At 36.8% G+C, this 12,500-nt stretch overlaps 1 long non-coding RNA gene across 1 annotated transcript in view; it reads left to right on the forward strand.

The window, feature by feature from the left end:
• The window catches only part of LOC307144518, a 45,467-nt gene that overhangs the window by 19,294 nt on the left and 13,673 nt on the right, over nt 1-12,500 (forward strand). The window contains exon 4 of the long non-coding RNA XR_013818777.1: nt 7,442-7,551. This is a non-coding gene — a long non-coding RNA (uncharacterized lncRNA). The remainder of the gene's footprint in view (nt 1-7,441; nt 7,552-12,500) is intronic.

The following is a 12,500-nucleotide window of genomic DNA, read 5'->3' on the forward strand; positions in this document are numbered from 1 at the left end:
GTTTAACCACAGCGTGTGTGTGTGTGTGTGTGTGTGTGTGTGTGTGTGTGTGTGTGTGTGTGTGTGTGTGTGATCGCTGTATCAAGACATCACACTCAGCCCTCCGGCTGTTCCTGTAGACACAGGAGATCCCAGCGCACCTGCTCTAGTGCCAAAACACACACACATGCATGCACTCTTTCTCTCACACTCTCACACACACACACCTTTCTCTGTGTCTCTAGTCTCCTTTTAGAATGTCCATAATGCCAATGATTTCTAAAAGTTGCTCTGTCTACAGAATTTGTGACATGCTATTGTTTACAAAAGACAATCATTTCAACCTTAGTTTATAAAATCTAAATTTGCATTTACAGGGATGCACTTACAATCCATCACATCAATTTTTCATGATAAGCATAAACATACCAGAAAGAGACTGCAAATATATATATATATAAAATCCAGACTGTCATTAAGTGCATTACTGTGAATGTGAGTTTAATTGAAAGGAAATATTCCTTTAAAGAAGAACAAAAGCAAGACAGATTCTGATGTGTGATGGGCTAAATCTGTTAAACATTTGTTTAAGGGTGGATATTCTGTGATTTTTCTGTTTTACAAAATATGCTTGAATATTATTCATACTTCTGTTCAGTCTAACATTGTTCAAAGGAGACGTTTGATCTTTCATTGAATTCTGAGGGGAATTTACAGTGTTTCTTTTGTAATTATACCATATTTGTTGTTTTCTCTGGATGTAAACCTCTCCAATGCTTTCCTCCACACTCACATTGAGATCATTAAAGACTTCGAGTGATTTTGGGCTTCTGGCAGGTGTTGATAAGTGTCATTGTGTCACCGCGTCAAAAATCACTTTTTCTTTTGCTATTTTTCTTTAACGCGTTCCTTTATTTGTAACAGATCTGAACACCAAACTACCTTGAGAAGTTCATCAGTTAAAAGTTCATCATGTGCATATCCTGTTCCCTGCGGGTGTGAAGACAGACTGTTGATGTGTGTGTGATTGACTTTGACTTTGATACAGTGAGACAGCAGCAGCAATCTGAATATATATATATATATCATATATCATATAATGACTATTTATTTGTGATGATTTTTTGGCAATGCACTTTTTATCTGAACATTAGTTTTCCTAAATATCTTAAAATGTTTAGATGATGGATGGATGGATGGATGGATGGATGGATGGATGGATGGATGGATGGACAGTCAGATAGATAGACAGCAGACAGATGGACGGACGGACGGACAGACAGACAGACAGACAGACAGACAGACAGACAGACAGACAGACAGACAGACAGACAGATAGATAGATAGATAGATAGATAGATAGATAGATAGATAGATAGATAGATACATATAGATAGATAATAGACTGTCAGATAGATAGATATATAGATTGATAGATAGATAAACAACTTATGCTTTTACATTACTTTAACTCATCCAAATATTTACGCAGTTATATGAGATTCAAGTAAAAAAATTTTATATAATATAGGTTGAAATGACGAAGTTGATGAAACCTAATTTAAAGCAGCAACTGAACTTACATTTTTAAGTTGAAATAGGTGGCCATTTTTTACAGTAAGTGTTTCTTTTAGTAAAAAACACTTTGATTATGGTTAAAGTTGTTTTGTGTGTGTGTGTGTGTGTGTGTGTGTGTGTGTGTGTGTGTGTGTGTGTGTGTGTGTGTGTGTGTGTGTGTGTGTGTGTGTGTGTGTGTGTGTGTGTGTGTGTGTTTGGAATCTACTATGAATCTTTAAAAAAAAAATCTATTTGAAGCCATTTCAGAGTAAATACAGTAAATATTAAGTTATAATATCTTGATATATAATATCTCATAACATTACATATAATATCTAAATGCCTTGAAAAATATTGATATATAATTATTTTAGCTATATTCCCCAGCCCTACTAGCTATATTTTTTATATTGTATGTGAATTTTCCGTAGTAACACACCTTTGATGGAAGTAAAAAGTAGTAAAAACATTCAAGTTGCAAAGTCACTTCTAGTTAGTAGAATGTCTAAAGTGGACCATGGAAATAAAGTGTAACCTTTTTCCTTTTGTCTGTATATGTATATGTTTGTGTGTGTGTGTGTGTGTGTGTGTGTAGTGTATCTGGGTTTGTTTTCCAGCCAGTAAACGCTCATTAGTGGTGAAAGCGGTCCACAGGGCTCTTCCAATCAGTCGGACAGATGTTTGCTGCTCTCTTTTACAGCGAGAAACCCAACCCACACAACATGCTCGCAGGTACAAACACACAGATTGATTTCCAGCTTAAATACATTTTCAAAAGACGTCAAAGTCAGAACACCGAGGAGAATTCTGAAGCGAAGCCATTCTGAAGATTCTAAAAATGAAGGTTCCAATTAGAACACGAAAGAGTTTTACAGTTTAAGAAGCGCCACAAGGAACTTTTTGTTAGCAAATTTCCGTAGTGATGCTCCGAAAAGCACCAGTAGGAAGTCTGGATGTATATTAGTCCCTCAGATCCGTGGGAATGATAGAAATGTGATCTAAGATTGGCGTAGAGAGGTTCTCTGTGGTTTGGAGCTGCTCTCGTTGTGGAACCGTCACAGATCAGTTGAGTGTTGTGAAGCTGTCTCTCTAATGGCTGATGGATTTGCTTTGATTCCGCACTTCTAGATAGGTTTTGTTTCGCTTTATGAGAACGCATTAGATGTGATTAGATCACCCGGAGGAAAATGTTATTGCTCAGAGGTTGCTCTTTAAAGCTCAAGAGACTCAGATGTGCTGCATTTAAATATCAGCTGTGTTTTAAAGTTGCTTTGGATGGATAGAGTATAGAAATATATATATTTTTAATTTTGCATGGAGAAAGACCGCCTCTTTTAAGACCATCAAGATTTCTGACATGTCACATTATTTCCAAGACAATTAAGGGTAACAGTTTGTTTTACAGTTTCCTTATCACACGTTACATGTAGTTTCTGTAGCAATAATTATAAATTATGCATAATTGCATGCAACTAACCCTAAACGAAACCCTTATAACCCTAACTTCATAGTTAATTATTATTTCTCAGTACTTAAATGTATAATTACACCATGGACACCATAAAAAAGTGTAACCCAATTAAGCACTATTAAAATCATTTTATTATTAACTTTATTGTAAAGTATTAACAATAAAAAAATTGAGGTAATGAACAAAAGTAGCAAAAAAAATTATGATAAATGACAGCATATTTGAAGAAATTATATCACACACACACACACACACATATAAATCAATTGCAGTTTTTAAAAAGCTTCATTTTGGGTTCTTGACTTAATTTTAAAGATCACTTTATGCCAAAAAGTTTCTAAGGAGAAATATTCTGAAATGATTGCATAATACTTACATTTTTAACACATTATTTCATTTTTATCTAATGATAAAATATATTTATGAGCTGTTTAATTAATTACAATTTAATTATAAAATTTAAACTAAATCTATAAAATGATCCCATGATGAGAACCCCAAAAAGCTTCTATATAAGAAGCACCTCTATAAGGTTCTTTTAAGGTTCTATCTAGAGTGTATGAGATAGAATTGAGATAAATAAAGATCTCGTTTGTGATTTCTCTGTTTGAGACAGTCTGATCTGCTAATGGAGCTTGTATGAATAAAGTATGTAAGAGAAAGAGTGCTGAACCCGCGCTCACCTGAGAATGATGGATTATTCCTGCAGTACACAGACCTCTGTGTGTGTGTGTGTGTGTGTGTGTGTGTGTGTGTGTGTGTGTGTGTGTGTGTGTGTGTGTGTGTGTGTGTGTGTGTGTGTGTGTGTGTTTTAGTCTGTTGGGAGCAGAAAGAACTGATGTGACATGAACCAGAACAAACAAGAGTGGCCCAGTTCAGTGTGTGTGTGTATGTATGAGTGTGTGAAGACAGATAGAGAGATTGATTTAGATGGTGATTATGTTGTCAGTGTCATTGTGATGTACTGTAAATGATCAGCATTTATGTGTACACTTACATACGAAAACATGCACACAAAACCCCATTTTTGTCTTCTGTTTATCAATTTTATACACATGGTGTGTTCTTTAGGGCCTGTAGTGTGTGCACGTGCAAATATGTGAAAACAAGAGATGCTTTCTACACAAGTGGAGCGTTTGATGGATAGCAGTGCATAAAAAAGATCGATTCTGAGGGAGACGGGTCAGTTTAAAACCAAGCAAAAATACTATGAATCAAATGCAATTAATTATGCAATATGCTTATGCTTTCCTCTATGTCCTTGTGGGATTGTTGTTGTTGTTTTTAAAGAAATTAATACTTTTATTCAGCAGGGATGCATTAAATTGATCAAAAATGACAGTAAAGACATTTATAATGTTACAAAAGATTTATATTTCAAATATATGCTGTTCTTTTGAACTTTATATTCATCAAAGAATCCTGAAATAAAAATGTATTACATCACGGTTTCCACAGAAATATTAAGCTGTTTTCAACATGGATAATAATCAGAAATGTTTCTTGAGCAGCAAATCAGCATATTAGAATGATTTCTGAAGGATCACGTGACTCAAAATGTCAGCTTTGATCACAGGAATAAATTACATTTTAATAAATATTCACATAGAAAACAGTTATTTTAAATTGTAATAATATTTCAAATAAATGCAGCGAGATTCATTTCAAACGGTTGTTATCATGCCAATGCTAGAACGCAACACGTTCTTGCGATGTGTTATACATTTCAAACACAACGAGACATAAAAAAACAAAACACTTGCGTTCACATGCTTTGCTTACATGTGTATATTTTTGCATTATGCTTCACGTCTGTCTGCTTTAATATGTGTTTGGCTTTAGAAATCATATCACTAACCATCGCCGTCTCTCGCTCATTTAAAATGGGAGCAGTTTCAAATAGTTGCCTCATCCCTGAATGACTGTACCAGAGAACCTGTCCTTAAATAATCTCTCTTTCTCCTGCAAACACACTCTCACACACACGCTGCCTTTTCGTTTTATCTTTCCCCACCATCCTCTTTATCATTTCATCTTTTTTCTTCCGTCACTCTTTCTGGAGTTTAATGATTTCACTCAACGTAGCGTTTAGATATCAGAGCGTGAGTTTTCTCTGGTAGATTCCTTCTCTTCCACACACACACACACACACACACACACAAAGAGAGAGAGAGAGAGAGAGAGAGAGAGAGAGAGAGAGAGGGGTCATTAGTTTTGGGCCCGAGCTGCTGTTAATTAAATAAATTCTGGGATATTGTGTGTGTGTGTGTGTGTGTGTATGTGTGTGTGTGTGTGTGTAGAGGATTGTGTAATATAGAGGGCGTCCCTGCCTGCGGAGAGAAGCGAATCATTACACACACACACACACACACACACACGGTCTGTCTCTGCTTGCAGTTCGCGGCTGATAATTAGCGCAGGAGGAGGAATATTTTACATCTGTTTGCCGACACACACACACACACACACACACACACACACACACACACACACACACACACACACACACACACACACACACAAACTTTTGTAAAGGCCTCTAAATTGGCCTGGATCAAACATTCCCTTGGTTTAAACAGACTTTCCACAACAGAACAAGCTGCACACACACACACACACACACACACACACACACACACACACACACACACACACACACACACACACACACACACACACACACACACAAATACAGTAGCAGTTTGCCAGTGGATGCTAGTTGATGTGGGAGGTGATGGTTTGCTACAGACATTTTCTGATTTTCATCTCACACACACACACACACACATATTAGTGTTTAGTCTCAATGATATTTTAATTGCAGTGGGACACACGTGTATGTACAGTATTCAGATCCCCTGGCCCTGAAGGTGTGTGTGTGTGTGTGTGTGTGTGTGTGTGTGTGTGTGTGTGTGTGTGTGTGTGTGTGTGTGTGTGTGTGTGTGTGTGTGTGTGTGTGTGTCTCTGTCTCTCACTTAAAATACATTGTACATTTACCAAATAAACTTGCAATAGACCTTATGGGTAACCATGGGGATAAAGTGCATTATTATTATTATGGGATATCGGAACTGTTAACCCAGCTAACAGGGAACTTTCTCAGAACTTAAGCTAATGTTCTGGCAAGGTTATCTCAAAGTTATGAACAAACTTCTTCTAGTAACGCTAAAACATTCGTTCAAAGTTGTCTGTTCTCAAAAAGTTAGTACAGAAATATCAATCATGAAACATTTTTACCTGAAACATTTTAGTTGGAAGTTCACAGTTTTTAAATGTTAACCTATTACTTGTTTTAAAATGTTCAGAGAACATTCAAAAGTAACAAAATGACAAAAAGGAAAGTTCCATTTAAGTTTGCATAACCAAGAAAAAAAAAAAACTTTGAACATTTTAAACGTTCAGTGAGCATTCAAAAACAATGTTTTTATAAATGAATGGGAATGTTAGCAAAATGTTCTTAGAACATAATTTTGTTAGCTGGGAGTGCATGAGAAAATATGTTCAGCTGCGTTATGAATATTCTCTCTGTTTATCGTGTGTTGTGTGATTATTAGTTTCTGTCTTTCGGTAAACAGTTTCAAAGCAGATTTTTTTCATATACTGAGATGATCAGTTTGATCTGGTGAACTTCCCACACACACACACACACACACACACACACACACACACACACACACACACACACACACACACACACACACACACACACACACACACACACCTTTGGCTAGAGAAGGTGAGTGTGCACTTCTGGTGGGGTGAGTGTCAGCTCAAGGGGAAACTCTGCTGTAAGTGTCGATATGTTGCATGGATATATATAGTATATTTATGTTTGTGTGTAATATATATGTGAAATATATATATATGTGTGTGTGTGTGTGTGTGCCTGTGTTTGTGTGTGTGTAATATATAATTAAATAAATGCAGTCTTAGTGAGCAGAAGAGACTTCTTTCAAAGACATAAAAAAATCTTGCCAACCCCAAACTTTTGGTAGTGTAATTGTTTTTTATATTAATAAATAATACATTGTTAAAATAATAAATAAATTATATGAAATATTTCTTCCATTAAAATGTATTATTTGTATGTATGTATTTTAATCAATTATTTTGTTATTATTATTTAATTACTTTTTTAAAGTAATTAATTTACGTGTTGATTTATTTTTGTCTTATATACAGAAATACATATGTATTTTATTATTTAAAAAAAAAATTTTTATAACTGATTGATTGTGGTTGAGATTTTTTTTGGGTCAAATTCTCCTCAGTTTATATATTTATTTATTTTTTGTCATGTGATAACACATTGTGATGGTAAATTCAGATCTTTTGAAGTTTTGGCAGAGGACTCATGGCCTGTCATGTTCTCCGGACAGGCAGCTCTCATCCCTCTAACACACATTTTCCCTCTTTTGTGTTTTTCTTGAGCAGACGAGATGATTGATCCGGGTGGAGAGACAGGCAGAGAGAGTATCCGATTCAAACACCGCAGGAACAAACACTCGCTCTCATTTCAATCCCATCAAGACCGTGGCCAAGTGGTGAGACTTCATCAGAAGATTCATCATGTGTGTGTGTGTGTGTGTGTGTGTGTGTGTGTGTGTGTGTGTGTGTGTGTGTGTGTGTGTGTGTGTGTGTGTGTGTGTGTGTGTGTGTGTGTGTGTGTGAGAGAGTTCATGTTTCGTGACACGCTGTGATAACCAAGGTCATCCCGACAGGCCTGCTGGGAATGCCCTCGTGTGTGTGTGTGTGTGTGTGTCCTTGTAGGACAGATCCGGAGGTGGGCATGTCAGGACGTTTCTGATCTGAGAGGAAGTCATGCGATCTTTTGTGGCCGTGTGTGTCAGGAGAGATGAGAATGAGGTGGTGATGATGTCAGAGTGTCCGTTGAGTGTATTCAGCTGTCCGTCTCGTCAGCACACACGTGAAACACACGCTAAAACACTCATGCAACGGATGTGCTGCAACTCCACCAACTTTTCCCATAGGTTTCCCCCTGTCTCTTTCATAACTCTTTCCCTGTCAGGGTTTCTTTCTTGTTTTAAAGCCACCGCCAGAATTTTTTATTAGTTTTCACAAAAAGTTTCATGGCCTTCAGAATATTTTGTTGAATGAATACCTGAACATGCAATATATCAATAGAAAGAACAGAGCCTTTCCTTTTAAACAAACAAACAAAAAGTGTTATTTTTTATCAACAATTGTATAAAAAAGCAACATTTTGAACAAAAAGCTGAGAAAATCAGAAAAAAATGAATCCAAAGACTACAACGTGCATAAGCAATGCTTTTATCGCTTGTTTCTGCTCTTTTTTTGCCTGTTTTGATAATAGACAAAAAAAAAAAAAAAGTTTTTTGATCCAGAGATTCTGTACTCTTTCAGAAGATGCGTAATTGCGCAGGTTATTTATATTTTACAGGTTATTTTTAGTGTGTTGCAGATTTTTAAACAAATTTAAGCCCTAAACAACTGTTTTCCCCACTAAAGTTCAAGTATTGATTGTGTTTACTGAAAAGCATTTCCTTTTAAAATAATACATTTAAATAAAAAAAAAAAAACAGATTTGTATGGTTAAACAGTAAAAATATATTGAATATTATTATAATATAAATATTTTACTATTGTATTAAAAATAGAATAAATTATGTTAATGAGCCTCTAATGATAGTCACTATTAAGAATAATGAGGATTACATACAAAAAATGTCACAATGTGCGCAAAATATAATTTCTGATTTTTGAGGTGAAATATTGCTTGGAAACTCTGAAATATTCTTTTTGAGGTTATGACTAAATCAGTTGTGTTTCATTCTGCCTGATACTCCTGAACTTAAACAACCTGGATGTGTTTGAGGTCTGAGCTTCTGTTTTTCAGTGACTTGAAGCGTTACAGGCAGAGACGTCAGCGACATGATGACACGCGTCCCGCTCGCGACACATCTGTCACCCCTGTTAAATGCCCCTGCTTGAAAGCTCTGTGACCAGCTCAGGACAGACTTCTGAACCGGCCTGCTGGGTTTTATTTGTCTCTTATTTGTCTACATTCACTATTCAGTCTTTAATTCTCTTATATAAAAGTGTGTGTGTGTGTGTGTGTGTGTGTGTGTGTGTGTGTGATCTGTGAGAGACTGGAGATTAGGATTGAGATTATGCACCGCTGGATTAATCTGACCCCGATGCAGCGGTGACCATGTGATCATGAGAGAGTGAATGACGTACCAACATACTAATACTCAAAGGGATAGTTCACCCAAAAATTAAAATTCTGCTAGTAATGACTCTCCCTCATGTTGCTCCAACCCCGTAAGACCTTCGTTCATCTTCGGAACACAAATTAAGATATTTTTGATGAAATCTGAGAGCTGTCTCACTCCATAGGCTTCTATGGGATTGAAACTTGCCGGCCCAGAAAACTTCGTAAAGACATCGTTAAAATAGTCCAAGTGACTCCAGTGGCTCAATATTTAGTTTATCAAGCGACGAGAATACTTTTTGTGTGAAAAAACAAACAAAAATAATGACTTTATTCAACTCTTCATTGTCTTCTGAGTGACTTCACGAAGTGTAACAGCGCAGCGCTTCTGGGTTGTACGTCAGAACGGAGGCTCACTATTGGCCAACGCTAGTCATGTGTGTGATGCTGGCCAATAGTGAGCCTCCGTTCTGACGTACAACCCAGAAGCGCTGCGCTGTTACACTATGTGAAGTCACTCAGGCCCACACAGAAGAAAATGAAGAGTTGAATAAAGTCGTTATTTTGGGGCGCACAAAAAGTATTCTCATCACTGGACAAGCTTGTGGTTGAGCCACTGTAGTCACTTGGACTATTTTAACGATGTCTTTACTAACTTTCTGGGCCGGCCGATATCGATTACCTAGCAGCCTATGAAGGAGTGAGCCAGCTCTCAGATTTATTCAAAAATATCTTAATTTGTGTTTCTGAAGATGAACGAAAATCTTACGGGGTTGGAACAACATGAGGGTGAGTGATTACTGACAGAATTTTCATTTTTGGGTGAACTGACCCTTTAATACACGGCATACTACAAAATTTTCCCTGACTCTGATTTTTATGGCCAACAAAAACCATATTTATTTATTATATCATGATGTGTTTTTACACTTTATTTTAAGGTGTCTGTGTTACAGTGTAATTATACATTTAAGTACTGAGTAATATTAATTAACAACGTGTACTTACTATAGGGTCAGGGGTTGGTTTAGGGTTAGCTGCATGTAATTATGCATAATATACTGTTATTAGTAACTACATGTAACGTGTAACAAGGACACTGTAAAATAAAGTGTTACCTTTTTTGATATATTAAAAATAAAAGCTAATTTCTAAATATTAATAAATACTATAATACAAAAATTTTAATATTTAAATCAAATGTAAAAATCTCTACATTCTATTGGAAACTCTCCGGAATTTCTGCGCTGAGAAAGTTTGATCAAATGTAAAAATGATAATGTTAGTTAGATCATAGACATGAGAGACCCGGTGTGGCGCCCTCTTGTGGATTCTAGTGGATTCAAAATTAAAAGATGTAGAAAAGTTCCTGTATGCTGTCAAGATAAAGCCTTTGACATCCAGAATCTTCTCGTCACGTGACCCTCTCTCTCTCTTTGGCATTAGTGTATCACACACATATCGTACAGTAAGAACTGACCTCCTGGAAACTGTGTGTCTGACACTCTGTCTTGTGTTTCTGCTGACACAGATCCATACGTGCCAAACACCACATCTATGTGTGTGTGTGTGTGTGTGTGTGTGTGTGTGTGTGTTTGATCAGGACAGCAGTAAACTCACCCCTGTCATTGATAGCATTGATAAATCAAAGACAGATTTGTTTCCACGGTAACAGTCTCATCTGGTCAGACACATTGACAGATGCCACACACACGGGCAAATGAAAACATCACACACACACACACACAGGGTTTGTTTGAGGTGTAAAATGCTGAAGTCTCCTGCTTCTCAGATGTTTCTCCTGAGTAATAAACTCACAAGCAATATTTAAAAATTTTCTTTTGATCAGTTCATCTATGTTTTTATATTTAAGTTTTATTGTGTGTGTGCGTTTGCGTGTGTGTGCGTGTGTTTGTGTGTGTGTGTGCTTTTGCGTGTGTGTGTGTGTGCGTGTGCGTGTGCGTGTATGTGTGTGTGTGCCTGTATGTATGTGTGTGTGCGCGTGCGTGCATAACTGGGATATTCAGTATAAATGAGCCCGCAGGCCCTCAGATGGTGTGTGTTTGTCAAGGTCAAGATAATGTATTTAACAAGGCATCACCATCTTAATGACCCATCGTTAATTAACTCTTTTCACAGATTCACTCTCATTCGCTTTCTTTTTGTCTTTCTCTCCCTACATCCATAGTCCATAGTAATTAGTGCGCAAAATTCATTCCAAATCATAGTTTAAGGTTACCTGGATGGTGTGCTATTACACTTTATTCTGTGAAGTGTTTCCTCTTTTTTTCTTTAAAGGTATACACTACGTTTTTAGTTAAAACTATAAAATAACAAAATTTAAACAATACATCATCAATCCTTCTTCCAAAACGTGTTTCAAATGTGTAGCAACTATTATAATCACTGCTGGGGCTTTATTTCAAAACAAACCTTTAAGTGAACACAGACAATGCGATCTGAAACATTCATGAACGACCCATTATTTATGTGCGTCTAGCATCACCGAATGAAACTGCAAAAATAATGTCTGTTTTCAAACAGGTTTCCCAACATAGAACACTTCCCCCTCTGCCATTGGTCAGACAGTCAAATAGTCCCGCCCCAAAGACACGCCATTGGTTGATCAAATGCTGCTGTGTTTACACCTGGTGTTAAGATGCGTTTTGGTCGATCAGATCACAAGCAGACAGCAATACTGGTGTAAATGGCTTGTCCACTTTCAAAAACTTATAGAGACATTCGACTGGATTGCTTTCGCTGTGTAAATGCTTATGTGGTCGAATGCGTTCGAACAGCCACAAAAGACCTAACGAGTAACATTATGGGAAGCGCGCGAGCCAGACGGGATTTAAACGTTGTTGGCTGAAGACCCAAGTTTGGTTTGAAGATGAAAAATGTACCAAGCACAATGTTCTCTCACCATTCCTGATTTCTAACACATGGGGCTCAGAGCCAAAAGCGTTCATTTGTAAATTGCGTGAGCTTAGCGAAAGATCTGAAAAAACACCCTCCCATAGACCCTCCCTTCGAAGAAATCAGGACAGTAGTGGTTGAAAGTGGACAAAAGAGACGGATTAAAACACGGGAATGTGTTTCTCTCGTCTACTTGTGATCCGATCCACCAAAACGCATCTTAATACCAGGTGTAAACAGGGCCTAACAGTAAAATCATGGTAATATCATTAAGCAGGACAAGTTAGAAAATACATTTTTGAACATATTCAGATCGAAAACAGCTATTTCAAATTGTAATAATATTTCACAATTATACTATTTTTAGTGTATTTTTTATCA

Source organism: Squalius cephalus (assembly GCF_949319135.1).
Source record: "Squalius cephalus genome assembly, chromosome: 17".
NCBI lineage: Eukaryota > Metazoa > Chordata > Actinopteri > Cypriniformes > Leuciscidae > Squalius > Squalius cephalus.